We start from the raw sequence: 26,614 nt of genomic DNA, 5'->3' as shown, positions 1-26,614 counted from the left end.
CTTCCGTGTTTCTTTATATACACACTTCTTCTGTCAGCATTCCACAAGCCTGTAACTATGACTAATAATACAGAAGAGACAGTTTAAGTTAAAAAAGAGTGTGCATTAGCAAGCCACTGCGTATGAATCGACCTGTATGCAGAATCATTTCCTTTTCGTTGTGTTTGGATAGCTTATAACATGTAGAAACGGATATAGGACTATAAAATGTGCATTTCCTTAAACTACATTCATAGTTTCCATTATTGAAGTAATGTACACTCCTGGAAATTGAAATAAGAACACCGTGAATTCATTGTCCCAGGAAGGGGAAACTTTATTGACACATTCCTGGGGTCAGATACATCACATGATCACACTGACAGAACCACAGGCACATAGACACAGGCAACAGAGCATGCACAATGTCGGCACTAGTACAGTGTATATCCACCTTTCGCAGCAATGCAGGCTGCTATTCTCCCATGGAGACGATCGTAGAGATGCTGGATGTAGTCCTGTGGAACAGCTTGCCATGCCATTTCCACCTGGCGCCTCAGTTGGACCAGCGTTCGTGCTGGACGTGCAGACCGCGTGAGACGACGCTTCATCCAGTCCCAAACATGCTCAATGGGGGACAGATCCGGAGATCTTGCTGGCCAGGGTAGTTGACTTACACCTTCTAGAGCACGTTGGGTGGCACGGGATACATGCGGACGTGCATTGTCCTGTTGGAACAGCAAGTTCCCTTGCCGGTCTAGGAATGGTAGAACGATGGGTTCGATGACGGTTTGGATGTACCGTGCACTATTCAGTGTCCCCTCGACGATCACCAGAGGTGTACGGCCAGTGTAGGAGATCGCTCCCCACACCATGATGCCGGGTGTTGGCCCTGTGTGCCTCGGTCGTATGCAGTCCTGATTGTGGCGCTCACCTGCACGGCGCCAAACACGCATACGACCATCATTGGCACCAAGGCAGAAGCGACTCTCATCGCTGAAGACGACACGTCTCCATTCGTCCCTCCATTCACGCCTGTCGCGACACCACTGGAGGCGGGCTGCACGATGTTGGGGCGTGAGCGGAAGACGGCCTAACAGCGTGCGGGACCGTAGCCCAGCTTCATGGAGACGGTTGCGAATGGTCCTCGCCGATACCCCAGGAGCAACAGTGACCCTAATTTGCTGGGAAGTGGCGGTGCGGTCCCCTACGGCACTGCGTAGGATCCTACGGTCTTGGCGTGCATCCGTGCGTCGCTGCGATCCGGTCCCAGGTCGACGGGCACGTGCACCTTCCGCCGACCACTGGCGACAACATCGATGTACTGTGGAGACCTCACGCCCCACGTGTTGAGCAATTCGGCGGTACGTCCACCCGGCCTCCCGCATGCCCACTATACGCCCTCGCTCAAAGTCCGTCAACTGCACATACGGTTCACGTCCACGCTGTCGCGGCATGCTACCAGTGTTAAAGACTGCGATGGAGCTCCGTATGCCACGGCAAACTGGCTGACACTGACGGCGGCGGTGCACAAATGCTGCGCAGCTAGCGCCATTCGACGGCCAACACCGCGGTTCCTGGTGTGTCCGCTGTGCCGTGCGTGTGATCATTGCTTGTACAGCCCTCTCGCAGTGTCCGGAGCAAGTATGGTGGGTCTGACACACCGGTGTCAATGTGTTCTTTTTTCCATTTCCAGGAGTGTATTTTCAATATTAAATAAGGTTAAATAGGAAGCATTTCCTAATGATCTGATAAATTATATTTATTTGTTTATGAACCGTCTTTAAAAAGACAAAATCTCGCAGCTACAGAAACGCATTTAGTCACACCAACAGCATATCAAAATTTTTATCAATATTAAGGACTAGATCACATGCAGGCATTCCAGGAAATTATTTGATGATCAGTCAGGCAGAGCTGCGGCAATTGAATTACTGAGTGTGACAGAAGCTGAAGATTGCGATGGAAAGATTCAACCTTTGCCGAGCATATTTTAACAGAGAACATCTCATATGATGCAGATTGTGATGTTTTAAATTATATTAAGAAAAACGGAAATATGACCCTTGTGGAAATGCTGGAACTATTATATATACGACTCAGAGTGGCAGCTTAGTATTAAATGACCAAACTCAGATTCCTTTTTCTCCTCTGTTTAATTAGTTTTTAGTTGCAAATACTTGATTAAAATTGTACTTTCAACTTTGTTTTACATCAGTTGGTAAATGTATCCCCCCATAACGAAAAACTTGACGTTTTCTTTTTTAGTTAATGAAACTATATCTGAATGATATAAAAACGTAACATTATCTTATATGAGCACTCTATATGTGAACGTTTTTGTATCTATTGTCTCTTCTGTATAAATAATATCTGCGTAGCTCTTACGTCATTTTACCTATGTATGTGACATTTTGTTGTCATCTGATTATGCCCTAAGAAGCGGAAAGCTGGTTCTTAACCAATTAAATATAATTTTGCCGTACAGCGTTTCCAACATACAAGGGGCGATAAAAATGTTTCCGTTCGGTCACATTAATCACGCGCCTGCATTTCAGTGCTTAGACGCCCGCATTGGAGTCGTGCTGGGTTGCATAGACACTGTAGCAATACCCTCAGACGGAAACTTTTTGAGCGCCCTTTATAAAATTGCTTCCATTTTCACCGACGGAAAATTCAGTTGATGTTAAAGTATTTCTACAAATTAGTGAAAAGAATTAAGACTTTCAACATCTGAATAAAGAACAGCACATTTCAGATTAAGTTCAATTTGTGACGCTTTGTGTGCTGCTCTGGTATAAAATGGTTCAAATGGCTCTGAGTACTATGGACCTAAACTTCTGAGGTCATCAGTCCCATAGAACATAGAACTACTTAAACCTAACTAACCTAAGGACATCACACACATCCATGCCCGAGGTAAGATTCGACCCTGCCACCGTAGCGGTCGCGCGGTTCCAGACTGTAGCTCTGGTATAAATGTGTTGTTAAGACAAAGATTGTACCTTCGCTATTAGTTGGATGGGATACTCGAAAATTGCGTTGGGGAATAACGGACGGTGACACACGTTATTGGCGATGGACCAACACGACACCGTAGGACATACTCAAGGAGGCTACGGACAATCTCTGCTTCTTATTCCTTCACTAAAGAGTCCTTAATGTTATATGTTAAGGAGGGAACTCTGATAAGTGTTTGTATTTTCACAACAATGTCCGCATGGAATGTCTTCTTATTAGCCTTCCTGGGAGCCATATGGTGTCCTGTAAGACGTATCTCATTTAGTGAAGCTTGCCAAAAGATCGACAATTGCCGTACAATAACGTTTAAGAGTTACACGACAAGATCCTTCTTCCGTTCTCCTGCCATAAAGCTAATTATCACCCGCCAATGAAAATATTCTCTGAAAATTAACAGCTATCATTTCTCCCTAACATTTCTGATTGTTCTTGTGTGATGTTTCACTCTTCGATAACAGTGACGATTTCAAGCAAGAGATAAACAAGGCGTAACAAACAACGACCGATAATCGATAATTAATGGGCTTAATACAGAATGTGAGGATTTATCGGAAACTGTCAGAAGAATAATATGTATACAATCCTCAAGGTAGCAGTGGTAGATAAATGCGAGAACATCGCACAGTTAAAACTTAACAGCTTATGCATCTAAGTTGCTGTTCAGAATAAGAAACAGCAGAATCTAAAAAAAAACAAAAACGAAAAAAACAAACAAACTGAAGATCTGTTAGATGACGAGCAGCTCTGTTTGAAGAAAGTTAGAGGCACTTGCCGTTTATTGTGGGTCCGAGACTTAAATAGAAACAAGACTCTTTCATAGGGTTTGGTTATCTGGAAGAAGCGCTCGACAAAGTATCGTAACATGTCTGTTTTGGATTATTCCAATCGTTATACAAACGCTTCATACGAAGACGTGACAGTTGTCGGTTGCTGTCAGGTCTTCGTATTAAGCATTTGTATAACGACTGGAATTGACGATATCCAGTGGTTTCGTGGCGCTATACGATAAGTTCGATTATTTGGATAAAAGCGTATGGAGCCTGAATAAGTCAAAATGAATTGCCGAAACTGGTTGCTTTCAGAATAAAATAAAACACATTAAAATATACGGCTGTTGGTGAGGTTTATTGACATTAAAAAGTACTTACCAACCGATGTCCCGTGGCCGTGATTGACCAATATACGTGCAATTATATCAGCTCTTCCATCGATCGTTTAGCGACGTTCCAAGAAAGACAATGTCTGGTTTTGCTTTAGTCATAGATTTCCTTTGTGAGTTCGTAGCTGCCTTAGTTGTCGTGGCAGTCTGGCATGTGAGAGACACAGAACATCCTTTTTTTCTCCATCTGAGGGAGAAAAAGAATTTCCTTCTCAAAAATCATGTACCCTTTTTGGATTCTTGGCTTATTAACGTACACCGTAAAAGATGTTTTCTGTTAGTTATGCTAGTGCCTAATGCCTTCGCCTTACGCATCCATGAATAATCAAATACAGCAGATGATATAATAGTAATTCACGTACATGGGATCGTCTCTGTGCAAATAGATCTCCAATGGCCTATTCAAAAGTATAACAACACGTGGTTCCTGTACCCTTTCTCTGCAATCTCATCCACTCAAAGTGCATACCAGTGGAACCTTCACAGCCAACGTCGTGCTCTACACGTACACCTAAAAATTAGTCCGTCCTTATAAACCTCTCAGACGTTCATTAGCGGTGAAATATGTAAGGAACAAACAAAGAGGAGGACACACGACAAAAGTAACCGAAACGTTATTTGTAAACAATTATTGAGCCAAACCTCTCTACTCAGGCTTCACAACCTGTGGTCACATGGTCCAGAGTGAAGCCTATGAAATTCCGGTATGAGGGCCGGAATAAATCTAAGGTAGCATGTTACAACACACCAGTCGGCCGCAGTGGTTGTGGGGTTCTCCCATGTTGCACTTACTCAGCCATACTACGTGCGCAGAACCGGCGTCTTTTCTTAACAAAGTCAGGCAGAGGGAGTATAACTATTGCCCACTCTCGACTAGTAGTATCCGTCGTAGACTGCTAGTTACACCGAGAACTACTCCACGGCAGCTGTAGACCCGACGTGGCTGACCCTGCCCCGTCTAAAAATACACTCCGCATCTCAATTAGAGAATCACTTTGTCTCCCATTGCGACGCAAAATTTTGAAGTTTGACATTTGACTCAAAGGAGCGTATAGCCTTCCTCTGTAATAGGACAAATCTGTGGCGCCTTGTGACGCCAGCCTCCGGCACGACGACGTTTCCAACAGCAATGTGTCGACACATGTGAAAAAATGGACAGGGCTTAGAAATTCATGTGAGGTGTGAGGTGTTTGAATCATTGGTACCAAATTTCACCGCAGTTCTGGCCAACGCCACTGTGGACGTGTCACGTGATGAAAAGGGCGTTATGCCCCTTCCTACATACATTTTAGCCCTCATTTTGGCGACTCTGAGATGTACGTCAAAACCACTGGGCCCAGCCTTTAAACTACGCGGTCTTCTTCTTGGCGGCAGAGGAAAGCATTTCAGACGCACCGCCGCTCAATATCGACACGTATAGACCGCAGGAAGTGGCATAAGGTGCGCCAATAAAATCACCTCTTCTCTTGTGGCGTTGATTCACACACATTCTGCGATCGAAAAAGACAGTTCACAGTGAGTGCGATGATCAATAGGGAGACGTTCTTGACGACTTGTGATACTGCTGATACATCTCGACCGAATCAACCACTCTCTAAGGACATCATATGCCTGTAACCCCACTGAACGTGACAGCAGCGACCGTTCAAAACCATTCGATGAAATTTAAATGTGATCAGAAACAGTAAATGGTGTTAACACTCTTTAAGGCGTCAAATTACGCGCACTCCTACGGCATGATCACAGGGAAGTGCAACTTTGAGACATGTTTGAATAAAACTGCAGATGGTCACTCTGCGCCACCCACGTATCTTTGCTGAGCACTTTAAAAATGTCCCTCTACACAGACAGCCTGTCATTCATTCCTATGCGCTAGCGCGACAGGTAGCCATTTGGATACCCCTGAGCTTCGCAGCGCTACATCGCTAGGCGGTTTCGCAAGAGATGCCTGTTACGCCGGCGTCTAGAAATCAGTTAATGGCGGTCTCTGAACAGGGATATAAAAAATGCCGGTGGCACTGAGGGTGTCGCCGTACTGGGACGGTCTTATAGGGGTCATTTGTCGTTTTACTCATGCATGTGGCAATGTCGCACAGCCCTGTGATCACGCCAGAGGGCGGTGCAAAACTGAAAAATTGAGGAAGCATGATCGCCATTTGCTGCTTCTGATTACGTATAAATTATGTCGAATACTTTTGAACGGTTCTTTAGTTGTTCCACACCGTACACCAGAGCAAAAATTGCACACCAAAAACGATCCTGATTACGTTCAGTGCGGTTGCACGCCCAGAATGACCTTAGAGAATGGTTGAATCGGTCGGCGTGTCAAATGTGTGTGAATTACTAAGGGACCAAACTGCTGAGGTCATCGGTACCTACACTTACACACTACTTAAACTAACTGATTCTAAGAACAATATTTTAAAGAATGAGCGTCAGTTGCACAAATTTTCTGGTCTTTACCAGGTTTCGGCTAAATTAATCTAGCGTTCTTCAGAAGCATAAAATTGCTATAACATGCCTGACAAAGGCACAGTCAACATTAAAATTAAAACCTATAATACCGTGGTACCATGTCGAATGAAAACTTCTTAACTGAAGTTCAGCTCCGGCATCTCTTCACCACGCGGTCGGTGGGCAGCGGCAAGCACGTTGGCACTGACTGTTGCACTCGCAATTGTACTGAGGGGGATTCTTCAAAATATTAGTCTTTCACAGTTGCTGACGGGGCTGCAATATGCTAAAAATTCTTATTCTAAGAACAACACACACACACACATACACACACATGCTCTAGGAAGGACTCGAACCTCCGGCGGGAGAGACCGCACGCTTCGTGACATGACGCCTCAAACCGGTGGGCTCGGCGTGTCACCAGTGTCACAAGTCGTCAGGAACATCGTCCTGTTGATCATCGCACTCATTGCTAACTGCCGTTTTCGGTCGCAAAAAGTGTGTGAATCAACGCCCCAACGAAAGGGGTGAATTTATTGGCGCCTTTTATATCACCTCGAAAGGACTTTTCGTGCTGACATTGAGCAGTGGCGTGTGTGAAACGCTTTCCTCGGCCACCTATGGGAAAAGTGCGTGATTTCAATACTGGGCTCCGTGGTTTTGACCCTCATCAAATGGCTCAAATGGCTCTGAGCACTATGAGACTTAACATCTGAGGTCATCAGTCCCCTAGAACTTAGAACTACTTAAACCCAACCAACCTAAGGACGTCACACGCATCCGTGCCCGAGACGGGATTCCAACCTGCGACCGTAGCGGTAGTGCGGTTCCAGACTCTAGCAACTAGAACAGCTCGCCCACATCGGCTGGCTGACTCTCATCACAAAGACGTCGTAAGTAGGGCTGAAATGTATTTAAGAGGCGACCTTCGCTTCGTTTAACACGTCCATATTGGCATTTGGCAGAATTTGGTGCCAATGTGACATCGTTAACCCACCTTACACCTCACATGAAATTGGGAGCTCTGGTTTTTTTCCGCATTTGAAGCGTTGCCGATCCAGATGGTGGCGTCGCAATGTGTCACGCTTTTGCAACATTGCAGAGGAAGGTTGTAGCCACCTTCGAGCCAAATTTCAAATCTCTGTGTAGCGATGGGAGACAATTACGGGGTTTCGAGTTTCCATAAAGTGATCGTTCATTTGGATAGCGCAGTATAGCTGGCTCTGGCTCTGAGCACTCTGGGACTAACATCTGAGGTCGTCAGTCCCGTAGAACTTAGAACTACTTAAACCTAACTAACCTAAGGACATCACGCACTCCATGCCCGAGGCAGGATTCGAACCTGCGACCGCAGTAGTCGCGCGGTTCCAGACTGAAGCGCCACGGCTGGCGGTCGCTTAGCCAGCGACTCTTGCGCTGCTGCGCTGGTGAATGCTGGCGTCAGTGTGTTGCCGGCAAACTGCCTCGTGTAAACGCTGACACTTTGCACTGCCACCTGGGGTCGACGCACATCACGGAGATGCCACTAGCAGCTGCTGCACGAGTTCTTGTTAAATAAAATATGTTTTTACACAGCTTCGTTTCTCATTATTCAGGTGCTATGGAATTGGCAGCCGCACCCATCACCTTGTTCGCCATCCTGAAAACAACAGCAAACGAAAGAGATATGGAACCAAGGTTCTATTACTAATAAAGTAATTAACGGTTACCAGATTATTTAGGCAATATTGTGCGAAGTAAAGTATTAGCATGGTTCATAAAGACTGTTAACTATTGAAATTGATTACATTTTATAGCGAAATTCTGTTTCAGTGGTGAGATATAAGGCAGTAGCGCAATTTAACAAGTAATGTCATCCACACAGCATCAGTGAATGCTGGACCATCCTGACGCTTTTGGAGCTGCCTACCCAATACACAATGCATCAAAGCCACATCACGAAACCAATGAAAGTTTCATTAACGTTTACTTATTTAATTCAAGGAACCTTCCTCTAACCTAATGTAATGGCTTCCTTGACCTGAAGATGGACACTGAGGGAAATAGGTCGTCTGAAAATGAACACCGGCTTCTGCTGGTTTCGTGAAGCTGTTTTATAAAACAAAAAACCGAAACACGTCGAATGTTAGGTAGGCTGGTAGTGGTTACGTATTTGCTATTGTTACTGACAGAAAGTTCGACAAAATCGACGACTCCTAATCTTAATGAATTACTGTTACTTTTGAGAAACAGCACTGACTTTTAGATTTTGTAAAATACAAGTGAATGTCCTGAATTTTTGTCATAATCCACTTTGCCCGAACACTATTCGCTTTCTTTTCCCTTACTTGTTTGTATGTTAATCACCCACTATATCTATTACTGTCGTTTCCATTGCTTTTATTGTTTCCTCTAGCGTAAGTAATTAAAAAAAAAAGTCCATTCGTGAGAAAGTCGAGTCGAGAGATGCCTTTACCCAACCACTTTTCTGAAAGGGTGTCCATGATGAGGATGGTCAGCTGCACGCCTTCCAGATCTGTCACCTGTTCTCAAGTTCACTGCTCAATGTCCCTGAATCGCTAATTTTCCTCACTTAAAATCAAATATGCTACTACAATTCTCTTACAAACATTCTTCCATGCGACACATTCTCATAACCGTTTCACTGCCTACACTTGCAAGAAATGACCGCTCCTAATAAAAAAAAGTTAACGCTACTTACGGTGGCCAATCACAAACGACAGTTTAGTTGCATTAATTGCGCTAATACAATCTCCGAGTACTGACGGTGCCTTTTTCCAAAGTTCGGCCACTTACGGTCACTGACCATTCTCAACCGCTGTTTCACTACAACTTAAGTCATGGACCAATGAAAATATAAAAATTTGCTGTCAGTACACACGAGCAGTCACTTCATATTACCGTAGCCACTTCACTTCATGAAAGTGCTTCTGTATTGTTTTCGACCTACACGTTAAGTTGTTCTTCAGGTCATTCCTAGGTACCGTGTGGGTGATTACTTGAGATAGTACGTGATAATGACAGTGCGCATCGCATGTTTTTGGAGTCATCAGCCTTCTGATTGGTTTGACGAAGCGCGCCACCAATTCCTCTCCTGCGCCAAATTCTCAATCTCAGAATAGCATTTGCAACATACTTTCTCAATTATTTGCTGGATATATTCCAAACTCTGTCTTCTTCTACTGCTTTTATCCTCTACGTCTCCCTCTAGTAAACTAAAAAACTCCTTCTGAACAGGCAAGGAATGTCCAACGGTACCAACCGACAGCCGTGTCATCCCAGGCCGATAGGCGTCATCGGATGCGGATATGGAGGGGCTTGTGGTCAGCAATCACTCTCCCAACCTTTGTGAGTTTTCGTCACCGGAGCTGCTACTTCTCAATCAAGTAGCTCCTGAATTGGCGTCACAAGGGCGGACTGCAGCCCGCTTGCTGACAGCACTCGCCAGACGCGGACGGAAACCCATCCAAGTGCAATTCAGACAGCCAAATCCGTACTAATGAGGCCGACCCCGCGTTAAGCGGGACAAAGCCCAAAAGAAAATGATGAAATGATGATCATTAGCTTCATACTGTAATGTACAGACAGTAAGTGTTACTGAGAGCCAGTTGTGGCTTAAACGTATTAATACTGCTTCTGTGTAGCTCATGTCAAACCACTTTTACATTACTTGTTAAATTGCGCTACTGAAACAGAATTTCGCTATCAAATATAATCAATTTCAATAGTTAACAGTCTTTATGAACCATGCTAATACTTTACTTCGCACAATATTGCCTAAATAATCTGGTAACCGTTAATTACTTTATTAGTAATAGAGCCTTGGTTCCATATCTCTTTCGTTTGTTGTTATTTTCATTCAACAGATATCTTTATAGGAACGAGAATAGTCCGATACATTAACCATTACTCTGAACGATCAAGGTCAAGTTAAAAATCCTATCATAGGAGTGACATTATCGCTGTGTTAATAATTTAGTAGTAGCCGATAGAGCAGTACCTTACGTAATCATACCAAAAAATTTTCAACATTCTTCAATAGCATTACATTTCAAACGTTTGGTTTTCCTTCTTTGCCGGTATTCCCACAGTCCTTACTTCACTACCAAACAATGCTGTTCTTTCCTTCTTTACCGGTATTCCCACAGTCCTTACTTCACTAACAAACAATGCTGTTCTCCAAAAGAACATTCTCAGAAATTTCTTCCTCACGTTAAGGCCTCTGACGATACTAACAGACTTCCCTTGGTCAGGAATGCGCGTTTTGTCAGAGTGTAACATCCATGAGATAAATTTTAGCTACAGTGCGACGAGCGGAAATTATGCCTCTAACAGTTATAAACACTATCCATCCGACATATGAAAAACCGGTAAAACAAAGCGATGATAAATATTTATTATTTAGATAATATTTTATGATGTAATTGGACATATCGATGTGTATCATACGAAGACAATGATAATTGTAAATTCCTTTTATGTTCTGCGTTTGTCTTCCTTTGTTTTTACCTGTTGTTGGTTGGCATTTGTAGGGTGCGGACGCAAGACGCATATCAAACTGAGGTCTGTTAAGAAATTGTATTTATTTGTTAATTATTACTTGAGAATAGTGTTCATTATTATTATAAGTATGAGTGAATAATTATTTGTAACTTTAATTCCTCTCTCAATAAGCATTATCTGTGTTAATTATTTATTTGCGCTGCAAGGAGCGCAGTCATTGACGATAGCGGTTTGTATCGTGTTATTATCTGTGTTTCTTAGGAAAAAATCAAAGTTTTGCTTGATGAAAATTAGTCTAAATAGTGCACAATTTGAAAGTGAAGTTTAATAAGCATTTCAAATACTTATTCTGGCGAAAGGAAATTTACTCTAACAATAGAAAGTCTCTATGAATTGTCTGCCGCCATCTTAACAATTATCTCAGCGGCAAATTAAAATTACGCAACTCTGCAGACATAAATGCCGAAGGTAATAAAAACATTTAAAAATAAATGTGCACCGGTGGTCCCGAACTCAATTTAATGAAAATAATTCGAGCCAGATAGGTTCTTTAAAAACAGTGCTCGTAGCACGATCCATATATCAAACTTTTCTAGCTGATGTATAGAGTCGAAGTTAATTACGCACGAGTTGCGAAGAATATTGTTTTGAGGTAACATACGTCAGTGTTGTGCGCGGCTGATATTCGGTGGTCTTAATGGTCATTTCGTTGAAGATAACTGTTTCCATCATAATCAATAGTTGTATAGAATCTGTTGTATGAACTGTGATCTAGTGACACTTACACAGCTTACAGACAACACTTTAACACGACGTTAACTTGGATTTCTTTAGCAACTTGAACAAATCTTTAGCCGAGAGAAGAAATTATTAAGTAATTACTCAATGTAATGCAATAAGATTATCATTTTCATTTACAAATTAGTTAAATACCCAACCACTGGATAACACAGCGAACGCCACACTGGTGCCCAACCTGGTGCCACCAATGCACATTTATTCATTTTAATAATTGGAATTGTGATTTATTACAGGTACGGGGTACCAGTACAAACTATTAAACATTGTATATTTACTTGTTTCATGAGCATTGACATCTTCCTACCAAACTGCTGTACGAATCTGTATCTGAGTTGATGCGAGAGACACGAGTAACTTCATATAAGCAGTGCAGTCTACCACCCTAAATCAACACAGGTAGGAACAGATGCTCATAGTGATGGGGAGCTCGTGAATGAGTCGTTCAAATGAACGCTTCACTCCAGTGAAGTGTGAACTAACCACTAAATTTCAACGAACTGGTACTTCAAACTCTTCACAGATAGCACACTCCACACTTTTTTCTAGTTCACTCACTCTCTTCCCCTTTCCCTCTCCCATTACATCGGCGCTACGTCACTCATCCTCCATTCACTTCAGTCCTCCCTCTACTGCCTGTCGACGAATCGCGCGGTGTTTGTGGGTAACGATAGGTTTACGGGGGGTTGGGGAGGTGAGGGGCGAGGGGAATGCAGCGTCAGCTGCTTCCTTCAGTGCTGACTTCACCCGTGACTATTTGTGCAGTTAACCTTCGCGTCTACGGGTAGCCTACCGTTGGCACCGCTTGCAGACAAATGAATATTAAAAGATACAAACGAAGAGGCTGGCTGAGTGAGCATGCACAGCCAACATGAAAATAAAAGGTTTGTTAATAACACTGAAAGATGAATTTTATCTGAAATCGTACCAGTAACTACAGGTGACAGTTTACGTTTTGAATCTGGAGGGTTATTATTCTCAACAAAAATAAAATCTACAGGAAAACTTCTGAATACTTACTTAACATAGGTTTATAGACTTTGCAACAGTGGTAAACATACTCATTCTATTTTGAATTAAATTTTAAAAGAAACATAAAATTGGACTGCATTTCATTGGTAGCCCTAGTTTTCAGTCCATGAATACAACAAATAATGTTTCATTTGGCAGATAAAGACTTTTGTGGGCGCTTCATGAGAAAATGTCGAGCAAGATTAAATGTAATACCTTCTTTATATGTGACAGGCTTCTCTGTTTATCTTTCCTTTGTCCCCTTCGACCATGCTCTATTTAAGTTAACCCAGACGCTGTAAGAGCGTAGAAAGGTTGCGTGCACGTTACTGCAAAGTTCGGTCATCTGTTGGTAAAATTGTGAAGTATTACGAAGCTCTATTGTACGAGCGAGACGAAACGAGCGAAGCCGCGGCTTAGCGGCGAACTGGGCAACTTCGCCAGGCTTCAGTACTTCGTTCATGAACTACATTTGAACGTTTCACGACAAAGAATGAAAAGAAAGAAGTAGGTCTCGGGAATGAACTAGTTCGGCCCATCTCTGCATGCTCATATGCAGTGTTACAACAGCAGCACAATCGCCAACAATCGCTGCGTTAAAAATTAAATGTGAAGTCAGTACCTGCAGCCATAAGTAGTAATAATTGAATATTCTGGCGGCGAGAATAATATTTTTAAATGTTATTTATGTATATGTGTTAGTTATAAGATTATTTTGTATCAATTGGGACTTGTCAGTGATTTATACACTCCTGGAAATTGAAATAAGAACACCGTGAATTCATTGTCCCAGGAAGGGGAAACTTTATTGACACATTCCTGGGGTCAGATACATCACATGATCACACTGACAGAACCACAGGCACATAGACACAGGCAACAGAGCATGCACAATGTCGGCACTAGTACAGTGTATATCCACCTTTCGCAGCAATGCAGGCTGCTGTTCTCCCATGGAGACGATCGTAGAGATGCTGGATGTAGTCCTGTGGAACGGCTTGCCATGCCATTTCCACCTGGCGCCTCAGTTGGACCAGCGTTCGTGCTGGACGTGCAGACCGCGTGAGACGACGCTTCATCCAGTCCCAAACATGCTCAATGGGGGACAGATCCGGAGATCTTGCTGGCCAGGGTAGTTGACTTACACCTTCTAGAGCACGTTGGGTGGCACGGGATACATTCGGACGTGCATTGTCCTGTTGTAACAGCAAGTTCCCTCGCCGGTCTAGGAATGGTAGAACGATGGGTTCGATGACGGTTTGGATGTACCGTGCACTATTCAGTGTCCCCTCGACGGTCACCAGTGGTGTACGGCCAGTGTAGGAGATCGCTCCCCACACCATGATGCCGGGTGTTGGCCCTGTGTGCCTCGGTCGCATGCAGTCCTGATTGTGGCGCTCACCTGCACGGCGCCAAACACGCATACGACCATCATTGGCACCAAGGCAGAAGCGACTCTCATCGCTGAAGACGACACGTCTCCATTCGTCCCTCCATTCACGCCTGTCGCGACACCACTGGAGGCGGGCTGCACGATGTTGGGGCGTGAGTGGAAGACGGCCTAACGGTGTGCGGGACCGTAGCCCAGCTTCATGGAGACGGTTGCGAATGGTCCTCGCCGATACCCCAGGAGCAACAGTGTCCCTAATTTGCTGGGAAGTGGCGGTGCGGTCCCCTACGGCACTGCGTAGGATCCTACGGTCTTGGCGTGCATCCGTGCGTCGCTGCGGTCCGGTCCCAGGTCGACGGGCACGTGCACCTTCCGCCGATCACTGGCGACAACATCGATGTACTGTGGAGACCTCACGCCCCACGTGTTGAGCAATTCGGCGGTACGTCCACCCGGCCTCCCGCATGCCCACTATACGCCCTCGCTCAAAGTCCGTCAACTGCACATACGGTTCACGTCCACGCTGTCGCGGCATGCTACCAGTGTTAAAGACTGCGATGGAGCTCCGCATGCCACGGCAAACTGGCTGACACCGACGGCGGCGGTGCACAAATGCTGCGCAGCTAGCGCCATTCGACATCCAACACCGCGGTTCCTGGTGTGTCCGCTGTGCCGTGCGTGTGATCATTGCTTGTACAGCCCTCTCGCAGTGTCCGGAGCAAGTATGGTGGGTCTGACACACCGGTGTCAATGTGTTCTTTTTTCCATTTCCAGGAGTGTACATTTGTTGTGCTATATTGGTGATACAATGGTTAAGCAAAAGAAACAGATTAAACCGAATGAGCATACTGATGCAGAAATGGCATAAGAGTCTCAGGTAGAACAATCTAACCATACTTCTGTCGAATTATTAGAAAATTTAATTATGAATGAAAATTTAGTAACTGATGTCCCGAGTGATAGTAAAACTGAGGAGTTGCCAAACCAAACTGACACTCCTGCATTCAACCAGTTAGGAATTAATGACAATATTCCTTGTGGGCAACGGGCAGAAGTTAGCAATGCTCAAGCTATGTCGACACAGGATATGATAACAGCATTATTTGAAAAGCTTACTATTAAAGAGCAGGAGCGTGAAAGACAACGTCAGCAGGAAAAGGAAAAACGTAGACAGGAAAAGATTATAGAAAAACAGCAACAGGAGCTCAGGGACCAAGGAAAAGAAAAGAAATTTATGGAAAATATAAACAATATTTTTCTGGAGATAAGAATATTGTTTCAGGTTACATACGTCAGTGTTGTGCGCGGCTGATATTCGGTGGTCCTAATGGTCATTTCGTTGAAGATAACTGTTTCCATTGGAATCCATAGTTGTATAGAATCTGTTGTATGAACTGTGATTTAGTGACACTTACACAGCTTACAGACAACACTTTAACACAACGTTAACTTGGATTTCTTTAGCAACTTGACCAAATCTTTAGCCGGGAGATAAAATTATTTAGTATTTGCACAATGTAATGAAATAAGATTATCATTTTCATTTACAAATTAGTTAAATACCCAACCACTGGATAACACAGCGAACGCCACAAGAGCTAGTATGTTTTTTTATCTTCTCCTTGCAAGATCCGTCATTGTTTACTTTGCTGCCTAGGTAGAAGAATTACTTAACTTCATGTACTTCGTTATCACCAGTTATGATGTTCAGTTCCTCGCTCTTCAATATCTGTTACTTCTCATTACTTTCGATTTTCTTCGATTATTTTCAATCCATATTCTGTATTCATTAAACTGTTTATTCCATTGAGCAGATCCTGTAATTCTTCTTCACTTTCACTGAAAATAGGAAAGTCATCAGCGAATTATATCATTGATATCACTTTACAATGTATTTTAATCACACTCCTGAACTTCTCTTCCATTTTCGTATAGATTGAACAGTAGCGGTGAAATACTACATCCCTGTCTTACACCTGTGATGCCGTGACTAATAACGAAATATAATTCTTTTTCCTTTCTTTTACCACCTCGTACTTCATAGATATACTTCTGATGACGTAGAATCGTTTTCATTTGGTTATATACTGTAGAACACGAAGCGTGACTATGTTTTCTTTGCTGTTTCCTATACGAGTTCCTTATGTGAAGATTTAGATTCATTCTGACGATCTTTCGAATAGTTTTATTTAATGTATTGTATGAAAAGGAATGCAATAGGCAGAAGTGTTGTAAGGATTCTGGAGCAAGAGAGGTATCGATAGCTGTCGGGTCGAGCAGTGATTTGCAAACAGACACAGATGGCGCGTGAGCGTGGCGGTACGGAAGCAAGTATTGTGTGTAGTAATGATGTGCGTTTAACGCGATGTTAATACTTATCTTTCGTGTCTTAGACACGATTTGAAATTTGAGTTTATGGTGGACATTCTAAACGGACCGTGTATTGAAATTTGACTGTAAGGTGGACATTCTAAATGGACGGTGTATTACGCGAACGCTGTTGGCTTTTGCTGAATGATGCTTGTGGCAGTGACAACGCAGTCGTGAACAGACAGTATTGTCATCGGTTTAGAACAGACCTGCGTTACATGAACTGTGAATTAGCATTGCTCATTTTTCTTGACAACGAAATATGACGTCTGCTAAAACACTAACCGCCAATGTGGAAACTGTGAACTGTGTTGCCGCATAAGTGACCATTTTCGCGGGAAAAGCGTTCTCGTGAACCATGAATATTGAGAGCAGATGGACTGTCTAACTTCGCAAGTGGTAAATTATAACAAACGGAATGTTAATTTAAACAAGATGTATGGATCGTGCCACACTATCGTGTGTGAAAGTTGTAGCTGAACTAACACGACCATCAAGTGCTGCATTAACTTTGTTCCGACCTACGACAAGTGGATGCTAACAACTTATTACCACCGCCAGCCGAAACATAATGTAAGGAAAGATGTTATATTAAGGCCAAGGGATGACTGGATGAGCCTATAGGATACATATCAGCAAATTCAAACTGCTTTTACCACCGTCGCCACCTCACGCCACACACAACAGATAAGATTCAAAACAATCGATCGCTTCGAGAAACTCACAATTCTAATCAATTTAATTTCTTTCTGTTTCGTAACAGACTCTCTCTTAATGTATCTCTTAGTAAATAAAAGTAGTGTATTGTAAAGACTGTTTACCTTCAGTGATTGTTGACCCCACCACTTTTGCTTTTCAGTGTAATTGTACTACTCGAATATGTGTTGTACTGTGAAATGTGGACAGGTGTGTAAGTTGAGACATCCGCCATTAAAGTTATTTACACCGAACAATTACATTACTCGCTACTGATTCAAATTAACGTATTAAAGGGAACTTTGAATCCAACTGCGGTCAAAGTACGCGATCTTTCTTTACATGCCCCTTAACGTCATATTTCCCTTCATTCATGTTTAGATGCAAATTCATCTGGGTTTAACTGTTACTGGTAAGCAAGATTACAGTATACTGTGTCCTTATTTATGAAACTGGCTTCAGAGAGTTTTATTGTTTTCACTATCAAAGGGTTGGGAATGTTGTCATATAGAGGTTTGCCTTTGTAGTTTCAGAAAGTAAAACGGATTATTGGGGTCTATACAACATTGATTTACTTCATGTAATTTCTTTAAACGTTTTCTGATTACAAATTCAGAGTTATAGTAAATCTCCAGGAAGCGTTTTGTTCACACACCCTCTTTAATCCCAGCAGTTCGTTCTTGCTCTTCCACTCTCTAGGCCTTTGTACATATTGTATATTGCCCTTCTTTCCCTATAGCTAGCCCGTATTTTTCTCAGAATTTCGAACGTTGCACCAGTTCTCTTTATCGAGGAACTGCCTCTCTGGCGCCTTTACTTTTCCTAAAGCCAAACTGACCGTCATCTAAAACATCCTTAATTTTCTTTTCCATTCTTCTGTATATTATTATTGTCAGCAACTTGGATGCATGAGCAAGATGATTGTGCTATAATTCTCGCACTTGTCGGATCTTGCAGTCTGGGCAGTCTTGTGGATGATATTACTCCGAAAGTCAGATGGTATATCGCCATTCTACACACCGACGTGAATAGTCGTTTTGTTGCGACTTCCCCCTATGCTTTTAGAAATTCTGAAGGAGTGTTACATATCCCTTCTATCTTATACGTACTTAAGACTTCCATCACTCTTTTAATTTCTGATTCTAATACTGTATCCACTATTCCTTGAGTAATTTTTCTTCTTCAGTTACGTCGCCATACATGTTCTCCTTCTCATAGAGGCTTTCAATGTACTCTTTCCACCTATCCGCTCCCTCACCTGCATTTAACAGTGGAATCCCTGTACAACTCTTAATGTTATGAACCTTGCTTTTAATTTCACCGAAAGTAATTCAGACTTTTCCATACGTTGAGTCCGTTCTCCAGACAATTATTTATTTTCCGATTTCTTCACATTTTACGTATAACCTTCACTTTAGCTTCCCTGAACTTCCTATGTTTTTCCTTACTAAGTGACTTATATATCTATATTCCTGAATTTTCCTGAAGGCTTTTGTTCTTCCTCCTTTCATTGATCAACTGAAGTATTTTTTTTTCTATCACGCATGATTTCTTCGCAGTTATGTTCTTAGTATGCATGCTTTTTCCAGCTTCTCTGACTGCCCTTTTTAGTGATGTCCATTTCTCATGAACGTAACTGCCTACTGAGCTATTCCTTGTAGAAGTATCTATAGCCTCAGAGAACTTCAAGCGTATCTCTTCATTCCCTAGTACTTCCGTAAAACATTTCTCTGTCCATTGATATTTTCTGACTAATTTCTTAAACTTCAGCCTACTCCACATCACTATTAAATTGTGATCTGGGTCTATATCTGCTCCTGCGTACCTTTTTTCGATTCAGTATCAGATCTGACAATTTCTGCCTGACCATGATGTAATCTGAGTTTTCCTGTATCTGCAGGCCTTTGCCAAGTATACCTCTTCCTCTTGTTATTCTTGAACATGGTATTCGCCATTACAAGCTGAAATTTATTGCAGAACTCAATTAGTCTCTTTCCTCTCTCATTCCTAGTACCAATCCCATGTTCTTCCACACTCCTTTCTTCTACTTCTCATATAACCGCATTCTAATCCCCGTGACTATTATATTTTCATTTCGCTGTTCAATATCCTCACATAGTTTCTCTTTCTCTTCACCTTCGCCTTGCTGTGTTTGTGTGTATACCTGAACTATTGCTGTCGCTGCTGGTTTGCTGTCGATTCTGATAAGAACAACCGTATCACTGAACTGTTCACCGCAACTCTCTGCCCTGCCTTCCCATTCATAACGAATCCGCCTCCAGTTACATCATTTCTGCTGCTGTTGATATTGCTCTATAATCGTCTGACCAGAAATTCTTCTGTTCTTTCCATTTCTTCTTTTCATTTCACTTCACCTTTTATATCTAGATTACGCCTTAGTTTTCCTCTTTTAAGATTTTCTAGCTTCCCTACAAGGTTAAACTTCTGACATTCCACGCCCCTACTCGTAGAACGTTATCCTTTAGTTGGGCAATCAGTCTTTTTTTTCATGGTGGCGTCTCCAGTAGCAGTCCCCTTCCGGATATCCGAAAGGGGGACTAGTTCGGGAGCTATTACCAGTGAAGAGATCGTCATGAAACTTTTTCAATCACAGGCTAAATGTCCTGTGGATACACATTATATGTTGTTAATGTGGTGGTTTTCATTGCCCTCTGCATTCTCATGCCGTTGTTCGTTGCCGATTCTTCCGTCTTTAGGGGCAGCTTCCCACCCTAAGCGCAAGAGGACATCTGTCCGTTCTTCCGCCCTCTGTGACATGGTACATTGGCTGAATGAGGGTGACTCCTGATGCCGGAAGTCTTCGACCGCCATTCCTGTGGATTTTTATTCTAAATGTAAGTGGTGGTCAGGGGGCGTGGTTTCTAACCCGGTACTCAAGAGGTTTTGATTATAACCCCTACATAGCGAGAATCCTGCATTTATTGCACCAGTTATCAGTTCCAGAAGCACCCTCACGAAGTAGATCTGCCCAGAGCATGGTGATCTGATGTCTCTAACAATGCGTGTTTGGCGTGAACACATGATATCAATATGAGAAATAGTAAAAATAAAATAAATATGTCTTGTAACAAAACCTGTCCACAGACTTTACCTGTTTTGTTACTAGTAGAGGAAATCGTAAGCACGCATCGCGTTGGTTATTTTACGTAAGGACAGTTTATAATGCCAACTATGTTGTGGAACGTGTGAAAGGGACAAGAAAGTTCAGCAGTGGCAAGAAAAAAAGGGCACAGAACGTTTAGCATATCCCCAGACCTAAATCTAGTGGAATAGCGGTTGGATCAGGCTTTGACTGTGTGCGCTCTATGAATTGTGTGCCATGCGATCTCCAGCACTTAATATATTTAAAAGAGCGAGATTAATGGTAATTGTTGAAAAATGGATTCACATTTACTCTTTGGGCACATATCTGTTGTTATATTCTTTGCTTATTCATCTTGAAGATGCGATTAAACTAAACTACAGACGCTGAAATAAATTAAATGGTTGATTAGAATAAAATCAGTGGCATATAATGAGTATGTCACTTCAGCCGAAAAATTGTGGCGACAAGATTTGAACCCAGAACTGTTTCTCTTCTCGAACATGAAGTCTGGGTTCAAGTCCCCGTCGTCCGCAAATTCTAGGTAGTGACCACATATTAATTATAAGATGCGACTGCTGATGTACTGCATAACATATTTTCTCAAAGTCGATCGCATTCTGCAGACGAATGACTTTTATGAATCTGTGCAACAGAATAACCCTATCCCAAGGCCTTCTTCCCACTCATTAATGGATTCATTCGTATTAACTGCCATTGTAAACATAAACTGCGTAATGACAGCCGTTCGTAGTCTATTAAATTCCTTCTTAAGACCAGTGTAACCTCATGATTATACCAGACGATACTTTATCACCCTGAAACTGCTTCGGAGTGCTGGCAGAAATTTTTACGCCGGTAATTTGCGTTACTGTCTGTACAGGAATGATGTACCTTACGTATTATTTTCTGTGTTCCATTGACTAAGAATTTACAGCACACTCGGAAAAGGCGAATTAGACACCTAGCAGTAAACACCTGTTTTTTAAAGAATGGAACTCCCATGCATAAAACAGCTTCAAACGTCTGGTAATTTTAAAAATAAGTTAATGGGTTAAAAATTTCACGTTAAGAATGTACAAGGGAAAAAGCTTAGAAAGATTTGAAATTATGCGTAAGGTTTGTTGGGAGTAACTAAATTCTCTCATCATGAAACACTGAGTGAATGCTGGGTAATTTACGGCCCATTTCAAGCGAAAAGAACTTTTTCACGCATGACATTGTTTATATCATCATGTCTCCTCAACCGTTTTTAGTACAATGGTACACGTTTCCCAGTGCGTATATAGACCCTGTGTGAATAAAATTAGTAATAAAGAAATAACAAATTAAAACGTCATGCTTGATGCTATAAAAACTAGTTTTTCACGCATGTCAATGACGTCTTATCTCCTGCTCTATGAATGGTGCAATGATGTAATTTTGCAGGTACATACAGTCTGCAACCTGTATTGCAAATAGAGTCGGTAGTAAATAAACATTAAATTAAATCGAATTTGTTGATGCAGAAGTTTTACTGCATCAAGAGCGAAAATATAGTAATGGATAAACCTTTTTCCCTCCGTCATGTTGTGGAGGGTATCAGCTAGCAAAAATTTCGGAAAGGTTTAACATTGTGCGTAAGGTTTGCTGGAAGCTACTAAGTACTCTCATTCTCAAATACTGGATGAATAAATTTTGAGTATTTGCGCCGAGTCAGTTAATGCGGCCTCAAGGCAAACACACAGTCTCTAACTGCATCATGCTTAGTTCCGACCATGGCGGCGAAACATCGTGACATGGAGTCCACAGGAGTGTTCATTTCTTGCAGGTGTTAACTACAATAAACAGAATCCGCTTACATTCATGTCCTGGACGGCATTCGTGCACTACTCTGGCGGCTACAATTAAGTTAGGCAGAAGGCACCCGAGTTAGATTCCATCTGTGCATAAAAATTCGTAGCAGATCGTCTGTGGAAACTACCTATAATGAATAAAAAATATGTCTGCGTTGTGCTGCTAATTATAGTGCCATTAAAATTACTTGACAGTTGATACTTCACGTTCTGGAATTGGTTTCTTCCAATAAGAGCGCTTAACGTGACGTCCGCACCGTTCGCTGTTGCCAAACAGCCACAACATTTGGTCAGTTCCTTGTCGGACATTCTTTTTTTATGTGTTTGGATCGAGAATCATGGGTCTGGCACTTTTATTTCATATTTTATCACACATTATAACCACACCAAACATAATACTCACAGAAGATGCTAAAGAAATACACATGTTCCATACACTGCATTAACCAAACGGTACTGGATTCTTCAGCAAAAGACACGTTTAAGTTATTATATTCACGTTTCTGTTATTATAATCACAGAGATCGGCGTACATGAGCTTCGCGCGACATTGCATGAAACCGAATTTTTGAGGGTGTGAGTTAATAGTTGCGAATGAGACACTAAAGTTACAAATTCAACGGTGTTCAGCTGCATAATGGCGTAGAGTAGTGGTTATCGTAGAAGCTTGATCGGTAAAAGGCCGACGGTTCGAATTTCGCCTAATACACTGAAACCTTTCATTGTTCTAAATCCAATCAAAATATTTTAATTATCATTGTATTCAATTAATTGTCTTAAACGTAACTTTTTATTTCGAATACGTCGTCATCGTATTGACTTTATTTCTCTTGTTTTTCTTCGTATCATCCTTTTTTCGTTTGGAATCTGCTTGTGTTGCATATAACCAGGACTGCTCATTGTTGGTTACGCGGCATACCGTGCAGATAGTGTGAGGGTAGATCCAGGTAACAAATGACAGCGGGAAATTACAGTTTGCTTTAACCGCTAAAACTGAAATTTTTTGCGAAAGATGGCTATGCAAAGAAACGTATTAGGAAATTTTACTGTTTTGAGCTTGTTCGTCGAAGTTAGCCTTAAGCGCCGTGAACAAAGTGATCGTGATTTCAGCTCCTCGACAGATTGCTGGTCGGTGTTTTCTCGGATATGTTGCACATCATGATGTTGTGGTTAATTTAGAACATGAGTTTAAATTCAGGGCTACAAAATCCGTCGTCTGACGTAGTGCAGTCATGGATCACATAAAATTAGCTGTCAACAGCGCGTCTCCCTTTTCCGTCATACCTCGCAGCGGCCGATTCTAACATTATGCAACCTGTACGATAGACAAGACAATGACGATCAGGACTCTCACGCAGTACTCAGCACCACCCGGGAACACCTGCAAGAGGCTTAGGGTCACTCTGCAAGCCCTATTCACAATCGAAGAATTTGAGGAAGCAGTCTTCCGTGCAGTAAAAGAAAGTTGCAAGGCGTGAGGGCTGTTAGAACATGCTCTGAAAATCCCTTCAAGCGCAACGGTAGTTAAACCTATGAATGAAGGGCTAGAAGCTCTTCTCCTTCTTCTCCGGAAAACTGGCGGGAGCACGCATATACGCAAGCTTCGGCCTCTTACACTGCTTTAAGCAGATTTCAAAATCATTAAGCGCGTGGCCAAGATTGGTGGAGGAGACTGTAGGCAGCTACTAAGATTTTCCATTCCCTCGCACAATCCTCCTCCTCTGCAGGGAGTGGACTACAGCACATGATATGCTTCGCAGCAGTGCTCGAAAATGAATGTGCAATTGTGATTTTAGGGTTTTCGAAGGCGTTTGACAGTGTGAGTTACGAACTTCTGAAAGAGGTGAAGAAGAGCATCAGATATGTAGATCGTATCACAACATTCTTCCGTTGAATATTATCAAATGCTTCTTTTCGTATTTTAATGGACGGTCGCCACGCAAAAACGCTCCTCTTCGGTCTCTCTCCACCAAGGATACCCGGTATTGATGCCCTGTATGCCATGACCACTGAAGTAGTAATGTGTCTCATTGAATTCAGAATTAGAAAATTAGTTGTTCAGAAAAAGCGGATCTGCTTCACTGCATGAGCAGCAAGACCTGGATTTCTGGAAGACATACTTACAATCTATATGACGGCATCTGCTGCTCAGATCAACAGCAGAAAATCGACCATACATACCCTTAGGGGTTTAGTGAAACCAAGTGTCATGTGCCGAACAACAGTCCTCGAACTTCTTTTGGACATGTACTGGAAGGCCACATTTGCGCACAATATAACTAGGAACTGGGCAAACTTCATGAAGCGCACTTCATTTTCCCTCTACATATGCCTGAACCTCCTGCAAAATGTGCAAATAATTCATGTACCAGTCGCAAGCAAAATGTCAATTACAAAATCCGTACGAAAGGAAAATTCCACAGTATCCACTTCAGTGCAATAGCTGCCTGCCACAAATGCTGGAATGTTGACTCACTCGCACTCACATTTGTATATGGAGCTGCGCAGGAAACGTGGAATTTCCTCAGCCACCGTCTACGCGTGAAAGACAGGACAAACGCACGCTATCTGGAAGTTTAGTGACTGATAGGACCTGACAGCACGCGGTAGTAAACAAAAGGCAGCTTTATAGATTACCTTTTAGCCTGGATAGATGGGCGTGGGTCTGCTAATGTTAACTGAAGCATAAGCCGAATGTAGGAAGTGAGCAGGAGCAGGGAAAGGTACTGCGTTTACATTTAAATCACCTTTACTATAGGAAGAATTAGGATTATATTAGGCTTTCGTAACTTTGGCTGAAATAAGCACGTAGGTGCGAAGCTGTACATCAAGTTACAAAGGCAAAATCTGTAGTGGCTCGCCCACTATGAAATAGAAGCAATGTTGCTTGGTCATCTACTCGGAATCAAATGGGTAGAATCTGGAGCGGCGCCCGAAGAGCTGCACAGCACCGGCTAGGGTGCACTGTCGTCGGTGTCGGTGTCGTAGTGCCAACCTTGTACGACGCACTATCGATACCACACCACATACACTATTGGAACTGTTGTGTTGGCAGAAGAGCCAACACCGTGTTACTAGAGGAGGCCGAAATGCACGCGTTTTAGCTCACTCAGGCTGGAGTGAGGAGGGAAGAACTATACTGACGTGAGGTCTGGAACATGACAAGGAATTAGAATTCAGAAAGTGGACGTAATTATTTTGATACTAAACTTTAATAAATTAATGATGAACGTCGCTCTTGACGGTACATGATTCACAATCTTATCTGTTCAGAATACATTCTTGAAGTAACTGAATATGGCGCCTTGCTAGGTCGTATCAAATGACGTAGCTGAAGGCTATGCTAAACTGTCGTCTCTGCAAATGAGAGCGTATGTAGACAGTGAACCATCGGTAGCAAAGTCGGCTGTACAACTGGAGCGAGTGCTAGTGAGTCTCTCTAGACTAGACCTGCCGTGTGGTGGCGCTCGGTCTGCAATCACTGATAGAGGCCACACGCGGGTCCGACGTATACTAACGGACCGCGGCCGATTTAAAGGCTACCACCTAGCAAGTGTGGTATCTGGCAGTGACACCACATTCCTCCCCCGCAGATCGGCGGACGGTGGTGGAATAAGGCCTCCGCCCGCTGTGGGGAGGACCCCATGTTGACGTATGCGACGAGGTGGGGAGCCTAACAACAGGCGAGGCTGTGCTGCCCGCACCCTGCCATTCGGACCACGGGGAGCTAGGAAACGCCTGAAAACCTACTCCAGGGTGCACGCCAACAAGCGGTGTATGCGCCCGTAGAGAGACAGGAGGGGCCGAAGGATCTACCTCCATCGGGCTGGGGCACCCGACGGGCGAAGACGACATATGGTCCGGAGCGGGCAAAAGTTCCATGTCGGAGGACAACTGGTCACGGGAAGCGATCGGGGGCGCGTGACCCAGGGAGGCGCCCGGCGACTGCAGCGAAGCGTCCACTGCGAGCGTCGCCGTCGGGAGAAAGGGCGGCGGCAGCGGCGGCGCGTCACCATGGGGCAAAATGAAAGGCAGCGTCGGTAACACCTGGGGCTGAGGCGAGCCAGTACTTGGGTCCCCGGGGCGCTGACCGGACGGCACCGTCGCTGAAAGCAGACGGGGAGCGGCAGATCCCGTGCAACGACAGAGGCGCAGCTGATTGAGATGCCGGCGCACCTCACCAGAGGCCCCCAAGACCAGATACATAGCCCGTCCGATGCAGTGAAGGATGCGCCCTTCGAGCCAACGCCGTGAACCTCGGTAGTGGCGGTAGTAGACAACGTCGCCTGGGGAAA

The sequence above is a fragment of the Schistocerca cancellata genome, chromosome 5 (assembly GCF_023864275.1).
Source record: "Schistocerca cancellata isolate TAMUIC-IGC-003103 chromosome 5, iqSchCanc2.1, whole genome shotgun sequence".
Classification (NCBI taxonomy): domain Eukaryota; kingdom Metazoa; phylum Arthropoda; class Insecta; order Orthoptera; family Acrididae; genus Schistocerca; species Schistocerca cancellata.
This window is presented reverse-complemented; position numbering follows the sequence as displayed.